The 23,486-nt window shown below is 40.5% G+C and overlaps 1 protein-coding gene and 1 long non-coding RNA gene across 7 annotated transcripts in view; both read right to left on the bottom strand.

Annotated features, from left to right (window-relative positions):
* cap2 (cyclase associated actin cytoskeleton regulatory protein 2) overlaps positions 1 to 23,486 on the bottom strand; it is a 242,572-nt gene that overhangs the window by 151,376 nt on the left and 67,710 nt on the right. The window lies entirely within an intron of this gene.
* On the bottom strand, positions 6,699 to 15,524 carry LOC140465051 (uncharacterized). Its single transcript, XR_011955058.1, has 2 exons — positions 6,989 to 15,524; positions 6,699 to 6,820 (listed from the first exon to the last, which is right to left on the bottom strand). It is a non-coding gene; the product is annotated as an uncharacterized lncRNA (long non-coding RNA).

Raw genomic sequence — 23,486 nt, 5'->3', positions numbered from 1 at the left:
GTGCGGGCCTTGCGAAACCATATCAACGACCTCGAAAATCGAGGTCGGAGGATAAATCTCCGAATTGTCGGGCTCCCTGAAGGTAAGGAAGGTGAGCAGCCAGTCAGCTTCTTTGAAAGCTGGCTACCGAAGATTTTGGGCCCTCACATAGAGTCCAGCAGGTTGCAGATTTAACGGGCTTATCGGGTTGCACAGGTCAGGCCCAGTGCAGTGCCCCCGCTGGGTCCCAGTGCATTTCCATTCATATAAGGACATGCAAAAAGTCAAAGAAGCTTCCAGATCCCTGGGAAAAGATCCGCAGGCACTGTTGTACAAGGGGTCAAAAGTCATGATTTTCTAGGAATTCTCTGCAGCTGTAATTTGAAAGAGGAAGTCCTTCGATGAAGTTAAAAAAAGGCTGAGGAACCTGGGCATCCAGTACTCCATGAGATGCTCTGTAGTACATTGTATCAGCCACGAGGACTCAGTTTATACATTTGACTCAGCGGATATAGCTAAAAACTTTGTGGACACTTTAAAATAGAGAGATTGGCCTGAAGAATATGGTTAATGTTTATTCTCTTTTCTATCTTTCCCCATGTTTTCTCTTCCTTTTATTAAATTCCTTTCTTTCTCCCTAATAATTTCCTTTTCGAAAAGGGGAGAAAAGACCTTGGAAGAAGTTGTTCCTTTTTTTAATACCTGGATTTTCTGATGGAAAATTTTGTGGATGTTCTTTGTTGTCTCTCCCCTTTTTTTATTTATTTGTTCCGTTTCTCTTTTAGTCACAAGTAGGGGTGACATGAAGCCAGGGATGGGTGGAGTGTCCATCCTGACTTTGTCTTTTTTTCTGTTGATTTAAGGATCATCTTTTCTTTCTGGCCTAAGGCTGGGGCACAGTCCAGGTTTGAAGGAGCGGATGGGTAGGATGAGTGCCCCTATGGGCAGGAGGAAGAGTCTTCAAGGTTTTATAGTTGGGTTTCTTCGTAGTTTTTTGGTAGTAATAGTTGTTTGTAGTTATGATAGAGTAGTTTTTGTATATATAGTTTTTCGATTCTATGAGTTTTTATTTAATTATGCTCGGCGCTTTGTAAGCAGGTTCTCTCTCCGAGGAGTTCAAGGGTCTCTGAAAGGGGATATGGCTAAGTGTCTCATTAAATGGTGCACCTGGAACATTAAGGGAAGTCATTCACCTGTTAAAAGGGAAAAAAAGTGCTTTCTAGCCTTAAGAGGGAAAGGGTTGATATCACTTTGTTGCAGGAAACCCATCTTGATGATGGGGAACACCTGAAATGACAACAGGGGGCTTATGACCCGTTATTCTTTTCATCCTTTACTACTAAAAGTAGCAGAGTGGTGGTACTTATCCAGAAAAATCTTCCATTCACATTATTAGAGCAGGTGAAAGATGAGCAGGGACGATTTGTGATACTTAAAGCCCTGATACATGGGGAGGAATATGGCATTTTAAACATCTACTGTTCTCCGGCGCAACCCACAAATTTTTGATTAGTGCTTTCGGAACACGGCACATTATTATAGGGGGATTTTAATTGTCTTTTGGATCAGACAGTGGACAGGATGCCTTGTGGGCCCCCAACTATTTCTTCGCAGGCCAAGCAGGTGTTTGACTTATGGAGGAGTTGGGGCTGGTGGATATTTGGAGATGCCTTCACACTACCAGCAAGGGCTTCACCTTTTTTTTCAAACCCACATAAATGTCACTCGAGGATTGACCTCTTTCTGGCTCCCTTGGCCCTTCTGGATTTGATTATGGGCTGTAAAGTTAGGAATATAGCTATCTCTGATCATGCAGCAGTTTATTTGGAGGTGAAGGCCAAGAGTGAAGGGCTAGGTTTGTGGCACTGGCGTTTGCTCTCTTTTCTCCTTAAGGATTCCAAATTTGTGGAAGACATTTTGAAGGAGTTTCAGGAACTCTTGACTATCAACTCAGGCATGGTTAGTAGTCAGTCTATGCTATGGGAGACTGCTCAGGCCTTTGCTCAGGGATTAGCTAATTCCTATTCGGCTAGCTGGAAACAACAGAAGGAGGAACAGCAGCGCCTACATGAAACGCGGTTGAAAGCTGCTGAGGCGGCACATTTTGCACAGCCTTCGGTGACTAAGCTACAGCGGATCACGGCCCTCTGGGCTGCCTTGAATTCAATACTGACACAAAACGCAAAGAAAGAACTTGCTTTTGCTAGTCAAAGGCTGTTTGAATATGGGGATAGGCCAGGGAAGTATTTAGCGTACCTGACTAGGAAAAAGCATGCTCCCAAATCCATTACTGCAATCAGAGACAGTGCCGGGGTCCTTCCGTACGATGCTAAAAAGATTAATGAGGCTTTTCAGAGCTTTTACTCTGAATTGTATCGGTCTGAAGATTGCTAAAATGGAGACCTTTTTTTAAGAACCTGGACCTCCCAGGGGTAACCTTGGAACAGGTCATTCTCCTTAATAACCCCTAGACAGTTCAGGAAATACAGGAGGCAGCTAGGCAACTTCGGAGTGGGAAAGCGCCTGGCCCTGATGGTCTCCCGGGTGAGTTTTATACGGAGTTTATAGGGATTTTGTCAGGGCTGATGTTGGAAATGTACAATTACTCCTATATGCATGAATGTCTACTACCATCTTTGAGGGAAGCTAATGCTTCCTTAATTCTTAACAAGGGGAAGGTTCCTGAGGATTGTGCCTCATACAGGCCCATTTCTCTATTAAATTCAGATTTCAAGATTCTGCCCAACATCCTGGCACTGGGATTGGGAAGGGTGTTGCCCCATATTAATAAAGAGGACCACACAGGCTTTATAAGGGGCCATAGGTCCTCTAATAATATCAGAAGGTTGCTGAATATGGTCCAAGTTTGCCAGCAACGATCGATTCAGGGATTGGTGATTTCCTTCAATGTAGACAAAGCATTTGACTGGGTGAAATGGCCGTTTTTTTTAATGTCTTAGAACAGTTTACGTTGGGTGGAGTCTTTGCTAGGTGGCTGGAGGTTTTATATCACCACCCTATGGCCCCGGTCATCACCAATGGGGTGAAGTCTGGGAATTTTAGGATTGGTCAGGGTAGTCGGCAAGACTGCCCCCTCTCACTGTTGTTGTTTACGTTGGTGATTGGCCTCTGCCAGCGGCTCTTTCATCAGAATGTCCACATAACTGCTCCGGAAGTGGGATCAAGGGCACACAAGATTACACTGTATGCGGATGATGTCCTTCTGTTTTTACCAAACCCGATAGCCTCCGTACCCCATCTAATGCAATGTATCAATTCATTTGGGGCTTTTTCAGGATACAAGACTAACTTTGCAAAATCGGTGGCTATACCTTTGAGGAATCTTAAGGATGTGCCAGAAGTTGAAGGTGGCCCTAAGTTCCCTTTTAAGTGGTCATGGGCAGGGTTCCGATACCTAGGCATTTTTATTACCCCCAAGTTTGATCTGTTATGTCGGACTAATTTTGCTCACTTGCTAGACAATATTAGGCGAGATCTCCAGAGTTGGGAAGCTCTTCCAATTTCATGGCTGGGCCGAATATCTCTCATTAACATGAATGTTCTTCCTCGTTTGCTTTATCCAATGCGTATGCTCCCTATAATGTTTCCCAGGCCAATGCTGCAGAAGCTTATGGGGTGGTTTGGTTCCCTTGTCTAGTATCATGGGCAGCCCCTCATCAAACTTACTAAATTGCAGTTGCCTCAAGGAGGGGGAGGGGTTGATTTCCCAGACATCAGAAGGCATCAGTTGAGTTCCCTGCTGTCCTGTGTCTGCGATTGGGTAGGTAACGATCCAAACTCAATATGGCTGGATATTGAGGCCTCCCAAGCCAAGTGCCCTCTTATAACCTGTTGTTCATGGATAAGGTGAGGACGGTTATGGACCACTGCCGAAACCCCATTGTCATTAGTACAGTCAAGGCATGGAGGGCAATGCGTCAGAGTGAGGGCTGTTTGTCCAAGACTTCGCCACTTACACCTATAGTTGACATGCCAGGGTTCCGACCAGGGATGATGGACTCAGGGTTCAAACTATGGGCAGCGGGAGGAATTTCTAGTTTGAGAGACTTGTTTGAGGAGGAGTTTATGATGTCTTTTGAGCAACTGAGCCACAAATACAGGTTACCCAGCAGATCTTTTCCGTTTTTTTCAGGTTAGGGATTTCATCCAGAAGAAGACTACACTTCTCACCAAGCCCTGTAAGCCCGATACGGAGAGGTTGCTACGTTCCACAAGCACCCTTTCGGTTAGTGCCCTCAATCACCTGCTGAGAGGCAGGGCCTGGCAGGATATTAACCCGTTATGAGAGGTCTGGGAGCAAGACCTAGGCATGGAGATCTCTTCTGAAACATGGGAGAACATATGGGAGAATACTCGAAAAGATCTCAAATCTGTAATAGGACATGCGCTACACAGCTAAAAGTTCTGCACAGGGCTCATCTGGCACCAGACCATCTGGCGAAGTTTAAAAAAGGGGCATCTTCAGTGTGCCCCAAAATGTAAAATAAGTGTAGGTACTCTTACCCATTGCTTCTGGACATGCCACAGGCTCCGTGTTTTTTGGAACGCTGTGGCGGGAGAGATAGGGAGGATATTGAGGACTGAAGTCAAAGTAGACCTGATATCTCTCCTCTTAGGTCTACCAAATTTACCATCTTTAGACGGGCATGGGAAGAAACCATTTAATATTCTTGCATACTGTGCATGGAAGAATATTCTGATGAATTGGGTGTCTGAGAACCCACCGGGCTTGCTGGGATAGCAGAAATTAATTAGGGAGCACATTCCCTTGGACTTTTTTTTTACAAACATGGTGCACCACACAACAGACCATTTTTGTAAGACATGGCAGCCTTACTTGAGTTATTTGGATATAGATTTGTCAGTTATCTTAACTAGGGCATTTGTTTAACCAGGATGATTAGGTTTGTCAAGGCCTGGGCCCTGGAGGGGGTCTCCTGAGTTAATACAGGTATATATACAATGCTCCCGGTTCCTTTGTTTAGGAGCTTTGTGGCAAGCATAGCTGTTCTGTATTTTGTGGGGTTTTTTTGCTTTTTTTTGGTGTAGCTTTGCACAGTGTTAGGGTCTGTTTTGTATTATAGAGTCAGTTAAGTTAGTAGACAGTAGTTGCATTGTAATTTGTGTTTTTTTTCTTTTCACTATACTATTTGTTATTGATTGTATTTTTACAATAATTTTATATGTTTGCAAAGTTTAAAAAAAAATTGCCAATAAATATATTTACAAAAAAAAAGAATTCTAGAAACATTCACCAATTTAACTGTGAAGCACCTTGGGACATCCTAACATCAAGAAATGAGAGAGTTAAGTGCACATCTTTCTTTATGATAGCCATCTTGATCAAGTTAGCTCTTAAACTGGTTATAAACTGAAAACAAAGTGCCCCTTGGAATTTATTTTTTCAAAGTAACAAACACAAGCATTTCATTTCACTGAAATACACATGTAATATTATAAGAATTTAACACATTAGTATAAATATTGAAGGACATCCTACTGGGGTCATAGGTTATAGGCACAGTCTAAACTATAACCTTTATTAAAACTGTATTTCAAAGTATTTTGAAGAAAAACAAATTAATTTTTACACTTGGGTATTGCAAGGGAACGTTAGTGAAACCGTACTTTGACCTGGGGACATCTAACTTTCTTTCAAGGTTAATGTGATTGAAATTAAAGCTGTAAAATAATTCTCCCTGGTGGACCAGTATTTTATCCAGTAAGAAAAGAGGCTGCAGGGATCAGAAGTACAAAGTCTAGACTATCCCAAGTTAGCAGATCTCAACTGGGTCTAGAAAAGGCACTATTTGCAGCTCACACAAAACTATGCCACCTGCATCTTAACTTGCACTGAGTCCCCTTCATCCATTATCCTTATGTTAGAGTGGCTTCCAGCCTGGCAACATCTGAATGTTAAAATTATCCTACTATTTTAAATTTTTCCATAGCCTCCGCTCTCCACACTTCTGTAAGCTTGTCCAGCCCATAACATAATATAAAGTTCAGGACAGAAGTAACTGGTTGTTTTTTTTTTGAGGGCACACACTTTCCTAAGACAGTATGCAGAAACAATAAGTTTGTACAACAGTCCTAGTTGCTATATGGATGAATGTAAATGATCTAAATAATGTACATGAAGCTTTCCAAAAATCCTGTCCCAGAATGATACTGCAACAAAGACAATATTTGCACAATTTACGTTTAATATAGATGGGTGATATGTTGAGCCAGAGGGAGATTAAGAGGAATTATCAAAACCTTGATGGAAGCAATGGGCTTTCAATAACATCAACAGCTTACATTTACTTGGTACTATTTACTATTAACCCAGTAAAATTTCTTCATAGGAGCACCATAAATCAAAATTTGACAGCATATTAATTGCATAAACATATGGGTCATTAGCTCAAATTGTCTGAATTGATTTCAGATATTTGCCAAGGTGAGCGAGAAAATGGAAGCAAACCAGAAACTGCTGGAAAAGCTCAACAAATTTGGCAGCAGCTGTGAAGAAAAATCAGTTAACTTTTCAGATCCGGTGACCCTTCCTCAGGAAATGGAGTCTGATGTGGGGACTGAAAGCAACACCTTCAACTTTCCCAATAGTTGACTGGAGAAAATTTCTGCTCATTCAGCACTGTAAGTCAGACAGAAATCTAATAATTTAGCAATAATAATGCAGAAAGAGGTGGTGGTGAAGTAGAGTTCGATTTTATTGTCACTTGTACTCAAGTCCTCATCATGAGGAACAGTGAAGAATGTGCAATGTCACCATTCCCGGCGCCATCTTAGGTACCTAGACACAAAATCTTAGTGACTAAGGAGAAAAAAGAAAAAATAAAGTTACAAATTAAGCATTACAGTCGTTCTTAGTATTAAGCAGAAAAGTTTAAAAAAAACACAATTTCAACAGTCTGTCTTAATTGTTTAGCCATGTTGGGCTCACATGCCCTACAAGGGCTTGAGCTCCTCCACTTTCACTCACTCTCTGGGAGACCTCAGGCTGCCTGCTCTCACCACTGCAACAGATGCCATGGACCTCCTGCACCACCACGTTGGGCTTATTCTTCACGTATTCAGTTTGATCTCGGACTGTCAAAACGCCAATTCAGGTCCTCAGTTGCAGCAATGGTCCAGACCCAAAAAAGCCCTAATGCGGTCTCATGCTGCTTCCATCTCCGAGCTCTCTCCAGAAGGTAAGAAAAAGAACTAAAAAACTAAATAAAAATAAAAATGACAAAAGAATAAAAGGAAAAAAAGAAAACTGGATAGAATGAATGAGCCTACTCCACCACCACCATCTTGTGCGTATTTAAGAGCTTCCCAGGAATTGAAAGCTGAGCGGTCATCAGTTTTGAAAAGATTTATGAAGTTATAAAGGCAACGAAGTCTCACAAGGACAGGTGGAAATATATCAAAACAATTGAAGGGTCTGTTACTGACTGTGGAAATGGCAATGGGAGAAAAGGATTCCAATGTCAGAAAAATAGGACATTTAATAAGGGGTTATAGGCCTGGAGGAGATTGCAAAGGTAAACTGAGGCAACATAGTACAAATGAAAACATGATTTTAAAATTAAAGTATCTACTCAGGTTTAATTCAAACAAATGAACACTTAGTGTCCCAACAATTAATCTCAGTGCAGTGGTTCATTGAAAAAAAACACATCTTTTCCATTAATACAAATGAAACAAGTAGAAATTTCTATTTATCCTTGACAAGTACAGGTCATTCTGCTATAATGTTACAGTTGTGTTTCTCTGCAACCTCGAACTATAGAAAATCACACTGTAGAAGATCGCTAATAGAAAATCACTATACCCGTTCAGTAGAAAGTTTGCATTACCCAAACAATGTCCTCAATTCATAAGTTGCGTTATAGCCAATTCACACCATTGAAATGTACGTTATAGCAGAACACCAGTAGTAGGTCAGTGCACAATTAGATAATTAAATACTCATACTGATAAATATTCAATACAAATAATGATGAATTGCAATTAGGGAGGAAAGGAATCAAGTCAAGATTTCCAATTTCAGAAATACGAATAGGTTGTATGTCTCATTTAATTACTGAACTCAATTGTAAATCAGATTTTAAGAATTTTGACAGTTCACATGTCGAGAACTTCTAATCATAAAAACAGAAAAGTCACAATAAATCAAAGAAGAAATTCACAAGAAATTCCTCAAGTGGTGACAAAGTGAATGCATATATTCACTACTAATTGATGTGCTTAAAGCAATTAGCACAGAGATATTTAAGAGAAACTAAGTACGTGAGAAAGAAAACTGATGGGCTATACTGAGAGCATTTAACGAAATGAGGTGGAAACAATTCATGTGAAGCATAAAGGTCAACATATTTCTTGTCCCTTATCCCCTAATTCCTGGTGTTGGTACATAGCTATAACATTCTGCAAATGCTTTCACTTTTACTGCTTCAAAAAGAGGTTGAAGGCAATAAAATGGTATTTGCAGAAGAGTTAGCAACCAATTTGTAAAACTGTGGTATCTGTTCAGAAATTAGAACCATCAGAACACAAGTAATACATAATGTTCAATGCCTTTGATATAAAGCTTAAACGATAGCTCATTGTGACTTTTTGAAACAGAGAAACTTCAATCTCTTACAGAACTTCATAAAATAACTTACTGGATGGAAGGAAAAAAGGAGCCTGAAAGAATTCACAAAGCAACCTTGTAATCTGTTGAACACCTCAGTAAGAATAAGTGAATAATGGGAGTGGTTCCAAGCTACTTTGCACCAAAGCAAAGCGGTTTTCTTTCAATGAAATACAAGTTTGGTGGTTTCTATGTCCAGAGTAAAAAGAAAAATCAGAATATAGACAGAACTTTACACCTCTGTTGGGAATTAGTCAATGGCTAGGAAGGAGTAGTTTATGATCATACGGCATGATGGGAATTGGGTCTTAATTGGCTAATTAATGGCCATATAAAGATTTCTCCCACTATTACTGTCACTTTGTTGTTGGTGAGAAAGGGGTTGTCCACACAATCAGGTGAAACATGGCTGCAAAGTGGGGGGCGATCACTCATGTACCCTGTGCCCAATGATTGAAATCTCCACTTGTTTAACATTTTCCACCCACACATTTACCCCAGCCATCCCTTACTGGCAATTGCCTTATTCATCCAGACAAAATGCCTCCACTCAACTTTTCATCCAGCACCAGCGAGGATTGTTGTTGGGGACTACCTACAGTCTTACGAGTGGCCACTGTTTCTAGTGGCACTGTTAGGACTTGACAGCTGGTCATTTGATTGGTTAGGAGTTCTCAGAAGTGGAACTTCCTCTCATCTGGGCAGAAGTCTTGACCTCAGCCAATTTCATGGCCTAACTGCTATTAAATCAGGCCCAAGTTTTACACCCAATAAGAGTCAGGCTTTCAGGCAAGTTTATTACTAACTATGTGAGACATCCAGAGCTGTACTTCAATTTCATCCATCAGTAACAGAACAAATTAAAAGTAGTATTTTCTTGAAATTAAAAATGAAAAGCTAACCACAACACAGATTAGAAATGAGAAACCAGTATTACACTGCGTAGCACCAAGTCATGTAATTTGCAAATTGGAGCTAAAATGTGTTTCCATTGCTGTAAGAAACACTGAGAACTGGGATTAACTGGTCCTTCTATCTGATTTAAATGTCAGTCTTATTCACTGTTTTGAAAGCAGTTGCCTCTATCACCAATACAGCTGATTAGTTAAAACTGCATGCGTGATAACTGAACTGAATAGTCAGCTTCTGACCTCATTGTTTGCATTTCTGCTGATTGCACGAATTAACTGCTTGTTTTTCCAAAATGTCCAAGCTATTCTCCAACCTAAATGACGGCAGTTGCTCATCAGAGAATGTGACAAAAAATCAAATGTTAAACGGATAAATAAAGCACATGCTTTGGACTTTGTGGTATCAAATGACTACTCCCCCAGGCAAGGATGACTCTCCAACTCATTTTCTAGTATTGGCATCTCCTGTGGCAAAGTTACCATCCTGGATATTGTGACATCATTAATCAGCTGATAAAGTTTCTGCTCTGACTATATATGACAATGTTTTGGATCTGGCACACACAAGGGAAAATATGATGTATCCATAGATCAGATCTGCCATTTCACGAAGTCTATCTAGTTCCTTATTTACTCTACACAAAAAGCACAGCCAAAGAACAACCAGCAACCACCATAAAAGCAACCAATTAAGTCACTGAAAATAATTCAGGTTTTGAGCCAGTCATATCTTTTCCCCTCCTAACCGAATGTACTAGATAGCCTTATTTCTTTTTTTAAAAAAAATTAATCCATTGAACAAGTTAATTCTGGGGTAGGTGCAAAGTTACTGCCTGCATATTTACTGAAATACTTCTGGAAATAAGTTACGTTAACTATAAACCTTATTATGTTTGGCTCCTCTCTAATACTGATAGCTTCCCTCCAAAACTTGGGCTCTGTCTTTACTAAGCCCCTTTGTCAGCCAGTAACATCCTATCATATTCATAACGTTAAATATGGACTATATTCAGTTTAGAATTTTAATGAAAATGCCTTTAAGAATTGACATAAAGTAGCTGCTAAAATTGCTACCAAGAGCCAGGTGACTTGTGATTTCTGCATCAACTCAGAAATATTCCAAGTCTCTAGAAAAGTCCTTATTGAATGATAATTGAGAGAGTGTCCTTCAAACAGACACACCAAGACATAACTATTAAATAGAATTCACACCTACTATTAATTGTGGAGTTAACAAAAGCTCTGTGGATCCGTACTCACGGTCTCTGTGCTCAAGAGCTAGAGAGCTGTACAGAAACCAGTCAAATGTCTACTAACCATCCCTTATGTAGCAATAACTTCAAACTTCAAAACATTCTGAGTAGACAACAGAAATATTGATCAGGTGGTCACCTTGCCAAAACTGATCACAGATTAATATCTAAAAAAAACCATAGATAAAATGAGTCAGTCCGCAAACAACACACCAAGGGACAATAACTGTGGCAAAGGCAACAATACCAGCAACACTTATTCCTTACAACATTCTAAATTCTTCATGCTTGTTCCTTTCAAGTACATACAACTAACCTTCTGATAACAAGACTACAAGCAAGTAAATTTGGTGATCTGAAGATCCATTTCGTCAAGTGAACTGAAATTGCCTAGACAACCTATCAGAAATGAAAACCCCCTCTTCATCAAGCCTGCAACACATGCTTTCTCCACAAGACAAGCTGAATCATGTCATTTACAAACTATTCCTTTATTTCTAACTTGTAAAAGTGCATTACTCTCTTTAAGTGCATTTTTCTTCGAATATATACGCGCAGTGAATGAATTATTACAGCATTAGATTTTTGCAGTGAATGTGTGAAGAAATAATTCAGTTTAGACCCACAAAAAAAAACACTCACTGTTGATTATTCAACTTAACAGTACACTTAGGGGTTAAGAAGCAAGCATATCTTCCTTTTGAAAAATAGATGACTCCAGACAGTAAGACAAGGTACTTCTAATTCTCTTTCATCTCTGCCCTTACATAAAATTTCATGAAATGTAGAGGTGCCCGATTTACAAACATCTGACTTACAAACACTTGAACTTATGAACACAAGCCCATACTGGGATGTAATTTTAAATATCCAATATTGAAACATTTCCTGTACTTAAAGGCTGCTATATTTCGATATGCAATGTGTTCCGATTTGCATATAAATCAACTTGCAAACAGACTCAGGAATGGAACCTGTTCGTAACCTGGGAATTTTCTGTACACCACAAAAACAGACAATACAGTCCAACCAATTCATGCCACTGCTTATGCTCACATGAACATCCTGGAAAACCTCGACCCAAATCTTGTGTTTCTACTCTATTCTCCTTCATGTGTTTATAAGCTTCCATTTAAAAACATCTATGCAATTCTAATAAGTCAGTCCATGTGTTAGTGGGCGCCACATTCTAACTCCTGCTTGGCAAAGAAGCTTCTCCTGAATTCTCCAATAGATTTATCCTTGATTATTTTACGTGAATGACCAATAGCTTTGCTCTCCTTCACAAATGGAAACATTGAGCCGTATGTTTGGTACCGTGGTGAGAATTCAAATCAGAAAATTTCATGACTTGGCTGACTCATCTCCACATAAATAGCCCCCTCCACACACAGTTTTCAATCAGGGCAGGATCAAGTCAGTTCCACCAACCTCAAAAACAGTTCAGATGGGGCAACAGGGATGGATGAATGTTTAGACCAAGCTGGCTACAAGCTTCCTTAAATTCCCAAATGTATTAAAAAGCTACTAGAACATGTGGCCCTCACGCCATGTCACTCCTAGACTTCTTCCATAGCCTCCATGCATCCTCTTTGCCCATCACTTTGTATGCACAATAAATCCAAAGAAACCCCATTTATCAAAAAATTCAAAAATCTGCACTGAGAAATGTGCTACTAAACGCATTAAAAGTGTCCGTCAGACAAAGCCACCATTAGGATAAATAACAGAAGTGTTTAAATAGACATACGGCCATTGAAAGGAACAGTTCAAGGAATGAATAATTCAATATAACTTCAGTAAGATGTCAGTAAAAGCAAATACTTCACTTCAGCATATCTAAAAGGACCTCCTGCTGAGCTAATGAGCTGATGAGTCTTGGAGCTCAGTCAAGAATTCATAACAAGAACGACTGGGGAAAGACGTTTGGCCATCTGGCAATTAGTTGAATCTGCATACAATTCAATCTGTATAAAAGCAAGGTCCCACGCATATAAACAAGCAGTTTATCCTTTTTTTTCAAAAATTGGCGAGTGCTAAATTATATTTGATAATGTCACTGTGAAACTCCTTGGGACATTTCACTACGTTGAAAAAAGATTGATATAAAATCATGCCCACTTGTCTGTCCTTAGCATGCTGCAGTATTCCAATGAATTAAGGTGAAAACTGGAGGAGTAACATCACATCTTCAGATTGGGTGGGGTCTCATTCCCCCTGCACTTCCCTGCACTGTTCTTTCCAGTCTGGCAGTTGTACAAACCATTCAAAATCACTTATTCTTAACTATCAACACCCCTTCTTCTCCAGCAATCCAACTCCCCCCACCCCACTTCACTTCACCTCTGAAGAGTCATCTAGATTTGAAAGGTGAGCTTGCTTCCGCTCCATGGGATGCTGTCTAATTTGTTGTGATGTCCAGTACTTTCTGTTTTCAGTTGAAATAAATGCAATTGATCAGATCACCAGAACTCCCATACTTGCCTTCACATATGCTTGTGGGATCTTTGATATTCACCTTGACAGACAGAAAACTGTATCTTAGTTTAAAGTCTCACTCAAAAATGGTAAAACAGTGCCAAAATAATAAATGAATCTGTTTTAGACAGAAAAGGAAGCAAATGCAAGAATGGAGAAACTCAAGCTTAAAATGAACACATTATGAAATGAAAAGAAATAGTAGCAGAGAGAGTGAAATAGCAAAGGAAACAAAGCATGGAATATTACAGGGATCTGAGCAATATGGGCTCTGGCAAGAGGTGTGTCAGAAATCAGGTGATAAGTGTAGCAAGCAACATTCTCTAAGCTGTGCAGCAGAGCATGTGGACAAGGTTCCATACATGACAACTGGCATCAGCACAATCACAGCACTGACTTCTGATTTGGGAAACTGCCATCGCGCATAGACCTCAGGAGGCCTGCACAGCTGGAAGGAAAGTTAGAGGGCACACTGGCAGCAAGGTTCATCTCAATGCCAAGATTATCACACTCTTCCTTTTAGGTTTTTCACAAACAGTGTGGCAATGCTCTCACTTGACAGTGGTGAGATGGCCATTATGCTTGCTAAACACCTTATTAATGCCGCAACTCGTCTCACCTTTACTAAGAAAACTCGACAAGAAAACCAGAGTAAGCACCTGGTGGATTTGGCTTGCCAGTTTCTCCAAACAATCTTTATGTTGGAAACTAGGCACCAACATCCCATGACACACTTCGTGTGCACTGGCCATAAGTTCTCATGGCCACAGATCAATTGGCTTCACATGTGCTAAGCTCTAAAAACTATCATAACACACATTACTGATACATTTAAAGGACTGTTCTGCATGCTAATGCTGCATCTCAGGGTGCAATGGCAACTACCATTGTAAAGCCGTTGCAATGTCACTGTCAGGGAGTCACACCAGCTAATGGATTGCACCAAGCTGCAACTCTGAGCTGAGTTCACTGTCGTTACCTTCACTTACTTTGTCCCTACCTTACAGCATTCCTGCCCTGCCTTGCCTGTTTGCACTTTGGAGATACCAGGCTCATTCTACTACTTTATCACCATGCCATTCAGCGCAGACACAGTGGAAGGAAGCTTCTCATGGCTGTCAGCAGGGCAGATTCAAGTCAAGAGAATAGTCTTCACATAGTAATTCACATCACAGTAAGTCAAGGGCAGTCATCGAATACCAATCCAGACTCTGCTGGAAACAGAGACAAGATCCTCTCCTCATAAGGGGTGAGGAGCCAAATGTCAAGCAGCCAACAATCATCTTGAATCCTTTGACTATATTGTGGTGTGCTTTCCTTTTCCAATAAGATACAGGCAGGTACTATGGGAGATGAAAGCAGATAGCGGGACTATTAAGTTTGTGCAGGTGGGTAAGTGTCCCATCTGAGTGAGTAGGTAGTGCTGCGGGCATACAGGCTTACTAGTGTCAGGATAGGTAAGTGGGGAAGATGTTATACACAATAGTGAGAGAGAGTGACACAGCATGAGCCTAACTGAGAGGTGGGTACAGGAAGGGAGAGGGAGAGAGCAACAAAGTAAGACATGAGAGTGGAGAAAGTTATTGCCTATCTTTCATTTCTGAGCATTCCTTCAGCTGGTTGAGATCCCTTTATCCAGGTGGCACTATCGGACCAGATTCATTATGTGGTGTTATGGTTTCCACTACCACTCCTGCAGGAAGAGGAAGTCTATCCTATCCAGCAGAACCTCCAGGATCCTGACCACAAAGTGGGATCATAATTTTCCTGTCTGCCACGTCTGGAACAAGTGTCAGGAACCATGCAAGCCAGCTCTTGACTACAGTGCCTGTCCAGTTACACAATGGGCTTTAAAAGATAGCACAGTTAAGAGGGAGGCAGCAACTTTTGGGTTATCCTGGCCAGGGCAAGTTGCTCAAAGAACAATGTAAGACAAGGATGGAAATCAGACAGGAAAGATGGCCTGGGCCAACACAGGTAATAGGAAGTGAGTTTGGCAAGCTAGGGTGAGAAAACTCACTCGGCCTTGCAGTAAGAATTCCTCCAAAATATTCACGCAACAATGACCATTGAAATATACATTATGCTCATTGCAAATTCCTATTTATAATGTATCAAAATGGAAAACATGCGGGCTATAAAAGTTAAAGACATCTATAAGCTACAAATAAAGTTAAAGAGAGCTATTAAAAATCTAGATTGATTTTTAATCTCATTCAATGAATTCACATTATAGAAAAGAATTCATAAAAGTTTGACTTTATGTTATTTACAGAGAAAACTACAAGGTCAAATGTTTCAACTTGACTCAGTTTAAAATAGGCCGAGTACAAATTAAGTCACTGACAAATAAATTCACACATGAAGGCTGTTTTTAAATTTAAAAGAGTGGATTTATTTAGAAGTAATTATGTCTGAACATTTTAATCTTATTTAACAACTGTTTAGAGAAATGTTGATAAGATACAACTGGTGAAATTCATTGCAAGAAAATGAAGGTTGACTGCTAAATATTGCTTCATTTAAAATAGTAACTTGGAAATAGCAAATGATGTGAATGGCTGCACAGATCATATGCGAGGACCTTGCATTGTCATGGAAGCTATCAAAACAACTTAAATTCTACTTCATGTAGAATCTTTTTCAAATGAAAATCATAGCTCTCCATAATTTCTTAAGGAGAAGCATTAATAGATGTTATGATGTTGCTAGTCCACTGTCAAAATAAGCATCCTTCAACAGGTTTAAACAGATTTTGACCCAGATGTTTTAATTAAGAGCAGAAACCCTTTCTTCAACTGATCAGATCCAAACAAACCTACTTACCTTCAAATACATTATCTGCTGGTGATTCCTGAGTAGGGGCCTCCTATTATGAATCCATCCACGAATCCAAAAATCTTTATTGAAATGATGCCCCCTTTTACAGTAGTCAGTTTGCCATGTTGTAATTTACTTGTTCAACAGCACAGCTAACCACTTTCACAGGTCCTGTGAAAGGCCAACTATCTAAGCCAAGTGTGGGATTAAAATGCCAGTTAAGTGGGATGTGTGTGCCAGTTAAGTGGGAAGTTTGTCACATTGGTAAGATATTAGGTGGATGAAGACTGTAGCGTGTCAGCTGGAAAAGATGCTCTGTGGATGAAGTTGATTGAATGCTAGAATGTCAGGTAAGTGAATGAATGCTCAGGATAGGTAAGTGTTGGAGTGGGTGTTGGTTAGACAGGTAGGAAATAATGCTTGCTGCAGGTGGTTAAGGCTGGCAAGAGGAGTGGGAATGTGGGGATCAGTGGAGTCTGATGAAGGGCCAGGGATCAGACTTGTGGGGGCAAAGAGGGAGGGCTTGATTATCAGAGATTTAGTGGGTGCAAGGTTTGGGAATGGTATGGTTGAGGTGGTGGGTTCTTCAGTGATGCTTTGATGGCCTATTTAATGATTATCAAAGAGTTAGAGTAAATTTTTAAACCTTCTAACTTTTCCTGGGTAACTGTTTAAACTTAACTGAGCCAGAACCCACCAGCAATTCAAACTTTGAGGATATTTTTTTCCTGAGAGGGGGCATCAAGGGATTTACCAAATGAAAGTTTCCATTTCTCAGGCAATTTCCATCAAATCTGCTGCATCGGGAAGCCACACAGTTCTGATAAGCAACTCCATTCTGTAATGCTCCAAAGATATTCTGACCAACAGAATATCTGGGCCAATAACCACACAGCCCCATGACAACAAGTGACACTGGTAGGGTATTCTGTGCCAGAAGTCACCCACAAGCCTCTCCCGCTTCGGTGGTAGCTTTGTATCAAATGTTCAGCATGAGAAAGTTCTTTGTTTACCATTCAAAGTTCTTTTTAAAACTCTGCTCTTCTATCTCCTTTATGGTTTCCAACATCAGACTACATATCAAGAGGACAAGTTGACAATCAGCAGTTTACGTTTAGGTCTCCCCTAAATGACAGTCTAATCAGTAGCAAGGAACAGGTAGGATCAGCCCTCTCTCAGCTCTTGCTCACCACAAATGACTGAACTTTTTCCAATATTTCCTCCTAAACATTGCATATCAGGTCAACCTCAAAACTCAAAGCAGAAATGCTTTACAAACTGAATAATACCAATATAAAAGATAAATCTGTACTGTACAGCCTAAACTCCAATTGTCGTGCAAACACTAAGAAGATATAGAATATATGCAATACTACATAGGCACTTCTAAAGGGGAGTCTGAAGAGGTAGATCACTCCTCCCCATTTAGGCAGAGATGTGTGTAAGAGTATTGGATAGATGTCAGCATCTGTTCTTACCTATTGAATAGCTGTGAATAAAGTTTAGTAAAATAGCAAAGACTTGATTATATGCATGGGAGAGACAAGTAAATCTGACAGTTTAATGATTGTGCCATTTCAGCCAGGAATAGAATTAGCCTGAATTAATAAGCATCTTGACAGATTTGATTTCAATTCAGTAACTCCTTCCACTTTCAATTTCTCCAGACTACATTTTCTTCATTACAAAAAGGCAGGGAAAACCTGTATTTCACTATAAGTTACAAAATGAGATCACATGATTTTGAAAACTGCAATGTATGGGAATGCTTTTCATTTATACTGGTGCACAATCTAACCAATCACATAAGAATTGTAACTATGAAATTTTAAACGGATCACGTCCACTTGCTTTGTCGAACTTGCTCATTGCCTCTTGTAAGTCGTAAGAAGGGAAAGGGAAAGTAACGGAGTATGGAAGTAGAAAGATAAGCAAAAGGTTAGCATGTGCGCAAGATTTAAGTTCAAGGCAGGCTAGGAATGAAGCAAAAAAGGAATGATAACTTAGGACATATTACTAGAGATGCTGGAAATCATGAGGATAAGAAAATTAGCATTAAGGCGCTTTATCTAAATGCTCGTAGTATTGGTAACAAAACAGATGAATTAACAGCACAAATTATCGTGAATGATTATCAAGTCATAGACATTACAGAGACATGGTTGCAGGGGGTTCAAGACTGGCAGTTAAACATTCAAGGATTTACAACTTGTCGAAAAAACAGGGAGATGGGCAGACGGGGCGGGGTTGCCTTGTTAGTTAAGAAGGAGATTAAATCTATGGCACTGAATGACATAGGGTCAGATGATGTGGAGTCTGTGTGGGTGGAGTTGAGGAACCACAAAGACAAAAAAAAAACAAAATGGGAGGAGTTGTGTACAGACCACCCAGCAGTGTACCAGGAAATGGATAGGGTATGTCAGAAAGGCAAGGTCACGGTGATCATGGGGGACTTCAGTATGCAGGTGGACTGGGAGAACAATGTTGCCGGTGGATCCAAAGAGAGGGAATTCATGGAATGCTTACAGGATGGCTTTTTGGAACAGCTTGTGATTGAGCCCACAAGGGAGCAGGGTATTCTGGATTTAGTTTTATGTAATGAGCCAGACTTTATAAAAGATTTAAAGTAAGGGAACATTTAGGAGGCAGCGATCATAATATGGTAGAGTTCAGTCTGCAGTTTGAAAGACAGAAGGCAAAGTCGGATGTAATGGTGTTACAGTTAAACAAAGGTAATTACAGGGGCATGAGAGAGGAACTGACGAACATCGACTGGAAGCAGACCCTAGTGGAGAAGACAGTAGAGCAACAATGGCAGGAGTTTCTGGGGTGTACTTGAAGACACAGTACAGAGGTTCATCCCAAAGAAAAGAAACACTATCCGGGGAAGGGTTAGACAGCCATGGCTGACAAAGGAAGTCAGGAAATGTATCAAAGAAAAAGAGAGAGCTTATAAAGTGGCCAAGAACATTGGGCAATCAGAAGATTGGGAAGACCACAAAAACAGACAGGGGATAACAAAGAAAGAAATAAGGAAGGAGAGGATCAAATATGAAGGTATACTCGCCAGTAATATTAGAAATGGTAGTAAAAGTATCTTTCAATACATAAGAAACAAACGAGAGGCAAAAGTAGAAATTGGGCTGCTCCAAATTGATGCTAGAAGGCTTGTGCTGGGAGAGAAGGATTCAGCTGAAGATCTTAAAAAGTACTTTGTGTCAGTCTTCACAGTGGAAGACATGAGTAATTTCCCAAGAATTAAGGAGAGTCGGGGGCAGAGTTGAGTATGGTAGCCATTACAATAGCGAAAGTGCTAGAAAAGCTAAAATGTCTAAAAATCAATTAATCTCCTGACCCCGATGGACTACATCCTAGAGTTCTAAGACAGGTGGCTGAGGAAATAGTGGAGGCGCTGACTGTGATCTTTCAAAAATCACTGGAGTCAGGGAAAGTCCTAGATGATTGGAAAATCGCTGATGTAACCCCTTGTTCAAGGAAGGATCAAGACCAAAGATGGACGATTAAAGGCAGATTAGCCCAACCTCAGTTGTAGGTGAAATTCTAGAATCCATCGTTAAGGATGAAATTTCTAAATTCTTGGAAGTGGAGAGTCGGATTAGAACAAGTCGGCATGAATTTAGTAAGGGGATGTTGTGCCTGACAAACCTGTTAGAATTCTTTGAAGAGGTAACAAGTAGGTTAGATCAGGGAAACCCAGTGGATGTCATCTATCTAGACTTCTAAAAGATTTTTGATCAGGTGCCTCATGGGAGGCTGCTGAGTAAGATGAGAGCCCATGATGTTCAAGGTGAGCTACTGGCATGGATTGGTGATTGGCTGTCTGACAGAAGGCAGAGAGTTAGGATAAAAGGTTCTTTTTGGAATGGCAGCTGGTGACAAGTGGGGCCCCGCAGGGTTCAGTGTTGGGGCCGCAGCTGTTCACTTTGTATATTAATGATCTGGATGAAGGGACTGGGGGCATTCTGGCGAAGTTCGCTAATGATACACAGTTAGGTGAACAGGCGGATATACTGAGCAGGCAGGGAGGCTGCAGAAAGATTTAGACAGCTTAGGAGATTGGTCCAGGAAATGGCTGATAAAATTCAATGTGAGCAAGTACGAGGTCTTGCACTTTGGAAAAAAGAATACAGGCATGGACTATTTTTTTAAACGATGAGAAAATTCATAAAGCTAAAGTACAAAGGGATCTGGGAGTGCTACTACAGGATTCTCTAAAAGTTAATTTGCTGGTTGAGTCTGTGATTAAGAAAGTAAATGTACTGTTGTTATTTATCTCAAGAGGGTTGGAATATAAAAGCAATGATGTGCTTCTGAGACTTTATAAAGCTCTAGTTAGGCCCCATTTAGAATACTGTGTCCAATTTTGGGCCCCACACCACAGGAAGGATATACTAGCACTGCAGCGTGACCAGCAGGGATTCACACAGATGATTCCTTGGAATGGTAGGCCTAATATACGATGATCGGCTGAGGATCCTGGGATTGTATTCATTAAACTTTCAGGGGAGATCTAATAGAAACGTACAAAGTAATGCATGGCTTAGAAAGGGTGGACACTGGGAAGCTGTTTCCATTATGCGGGGAGACTAGGACCTGTGGGCATAGCCTTAAAATTAGAGGGGGTCAATTCAGAACGGAAATGAGGAGACATTTCTTCAGCCAGAGAATGGTGGGCCTTGGAATTCATTGCCACGGAGTGCAGTGGAGGCCAGGACGTTGGGTGTCTTCAAGGCAGAGATTGATAAATTCTTGATCTCGCAAGGAATTAAAGGCTACGGGGAGAGTGCAGGTAAGTGGAATCGAAACACCCATCAGCCATGGTTAAATGGCGAAGTGGACTTGATTGGACTGAATGGCCTTGCTTCGCATACTATGTCTTATGGTCTTCAAAGGATTCTAAAGATTCGTTAGGCATGACCTCCCCTTGGCAAAGCTGTGCTGACTAAGCCCTATTTTACCATGCACTTCAGTTGCATGGTAATCTCATGCATAATAATGGACTTGAAAACTTCACAAATGACCCATATCTGCCAAAAATTTCCCATCTTCTACTTCCCTCTCCTCTTACACAGATGTATATTAGCCATTTTTTCAGTTTTCTGGGATCCTCCTGGACTCTAGTTAGGCTGTTATCTCACGATTTAACCTTTTGAGAGGTGCCTTGTTGAACGTCATCTGGAAGTCAGATACTATACATTTATTGGTTCCCCTTTATCAACTTTGGTCAGACACAGTTTCCCTTTCATGAAGCCATGCTGACTCTGCTTAATTAAATTATGATTTTTCAAAAGTGCTAATGTCTGTGCAACTATTTGGTTCAGCTGATTAGAACACACAGTGTTAACAACATCAAATTACTGATTTAATCCCCCTGCACACTGGCTGCAGTGTCATTGTTCAGTTGTTGATTCTTCCGAAAACACATCAGCTACATTTTCAATGTAAGTGCATTCACACAACATGAAAGCTATTCAAACTTAAAACCGAATCAGTGACCTATAGGATTCCAGCCTAACACTCTAGTATTCGGCCAGTCAGATTGTGTGGGTCATTCACAGAACAGCAAGAGGACTGGCAGAGAAGCAGAAGAACCCTGAAAGTATGTAGAGCAGAAAAGACTCAAAAACAGTGTAAAATACAACAAGACAAGAGAGGGTAATAACCAGTGGGAATCATTGTTTTAAAAGTCGAACAAAATGAGTCTGATCTTTGATGAACACATGCAGAAGTGCAAAGATTCAAATGGCTTTAAGGCAGCTTTCTAGTTTTGTCCAAGTTGTCAATCAGTAAATTGAATTTGTTCAGTCCTAAAGTGTCACCCTGAGCTGGGTGGCCAACATTATCCATCCATACCTATTCGCCCAACTCCGCATCTCTTATCCCAACGAGCAAATTGTGGTGGGGCCAGGGTGCAAGAGAGGGACAAAAACAGGTTTCCAGATGGAAGTTTTGAACTGAAAGTAATCTGAATTGCCAGCAATCTTCTTTCAATATTATGCATGGTTCTAACTGAAGGCCTGCAGGAAGACAGACACAGCTTCCCTCCGATGATACTAAAACACTCTGGCCCTTGCCAAAACCAGTGGAAAGGAACCAGGTAAATCAGAAAGGGTTAGAACATAAAGGATGAAAGGAAAAAAAGGGAAACAAGGAAGGCTTTAAGCTTTTTTACAGAGTTGTTGAATGGAAATCCTAAGAAGAGTTAAACACTTACAGAATTTATTAAGAACAGAAAATAATCCCATTCGTTCTGAGCCTGTACTTTATTAAAAGGGTCCACATATACTTTTGCACAGTCGGTGTTACAATGCAAATTGGTTTTAATGAAATTGAAGAATTTAGATCGTTATTTGTACATGAACTTTCTTTACCTGTATTGGCTATAACGCGATTCCGGCTCCATTAGTTTAAATGGCATGCCTATTGTGTCACTTTCTTATAATCAGAGATTGTATGAGAACGAGACAATCGCTTGATATCAGAACCGACTGTATCTTTATATTCCATTAAATTTTTTACAAATTCCATGGTAGGATATCTTTTATAGCAAAGGGTCTGTTCTCAGTGCTGGTGTTAGTTGGAGCAGTTTGTTGCACAAATATGTGGCAACAGTGTCTAGGCCAAAAGTTTTGCATGGAGTGGGGTCAAAACCACCTCTGAGCCCCAAGAAGTCCATGTTATTGGACCTCACTCTGGCTCCAGCTTGAGTGTCTGAGTGGGAATGTGTCACCTCTGCACACAGAGTATAAACTGCTGGTTAAGGCCCAGCTCAATTTATTTGGAACTAATCATCTGATCAAAGCTGCTGACCTGACACTGGGGACAGCAGATTGTTGACCAACTAAGGGCCACCCTTGAAAACGACATTGTCCTCTTTGACAGTGGGCTCAGAATATGGCAGCATATAACATTTAATGAGAATCCTCAACTCTTGTTTGAAGCTTGGGCTGTTCCTCACTACAACACTGGGTGAGATTGATATTGATATGTTGATATTGAGGGAGGATTGTCTCCTGCTTTAAATAATTCCTTCCAGTCTGTATTGTATTTTGCTTCAACTGCTTTCTGCCTGACCAGCTTTGTGATATCATCCCTACTGGTCTAGAGTTTTGTGGTACCTCAAGGCTTCTCCTTTTATTGTTTTTGAGTTTATTTAGCTCCCTTTCCCTTCAGATCAATTAAACTGAAGAGGTCAGATTCAGTCCAGTTTAATCTGAACTGATTGGCTCTTGGATGCACAAACTGAAATTAATGAATTCTGCTGGAGTAGAGAGGAACCCCACATTGTCCACTTTCCCTGCCCTTGGGATTAAAGGGTCCTAGTTTAAAACTGCTCTATTTTCTTGCTCCATATATCTGTAAACTTGACTCCTT

The sequence above is a fragment of the Chiloscyllium punctatum genome, chromosome 41 (assembly GCF_047496795.1).
Source record: "Chiloscyllium punctatum isolate Juve2018m chromosome 41, sChiPun1.3, whole genome shotgun sequence".
Lineage (NCBI taxonomy): Eukaryota > Metazoa > Chordata > Chondrichthyes > Orectolobiformes > Hemiscylliidae > Chiloscyllium > Chiloscyllium punctatum.
The sequence above is the reverse complement of the archived record's forward strand: the minus strand, read 5'-3'. Positions and strand labels throughout refer to the sequence as shown.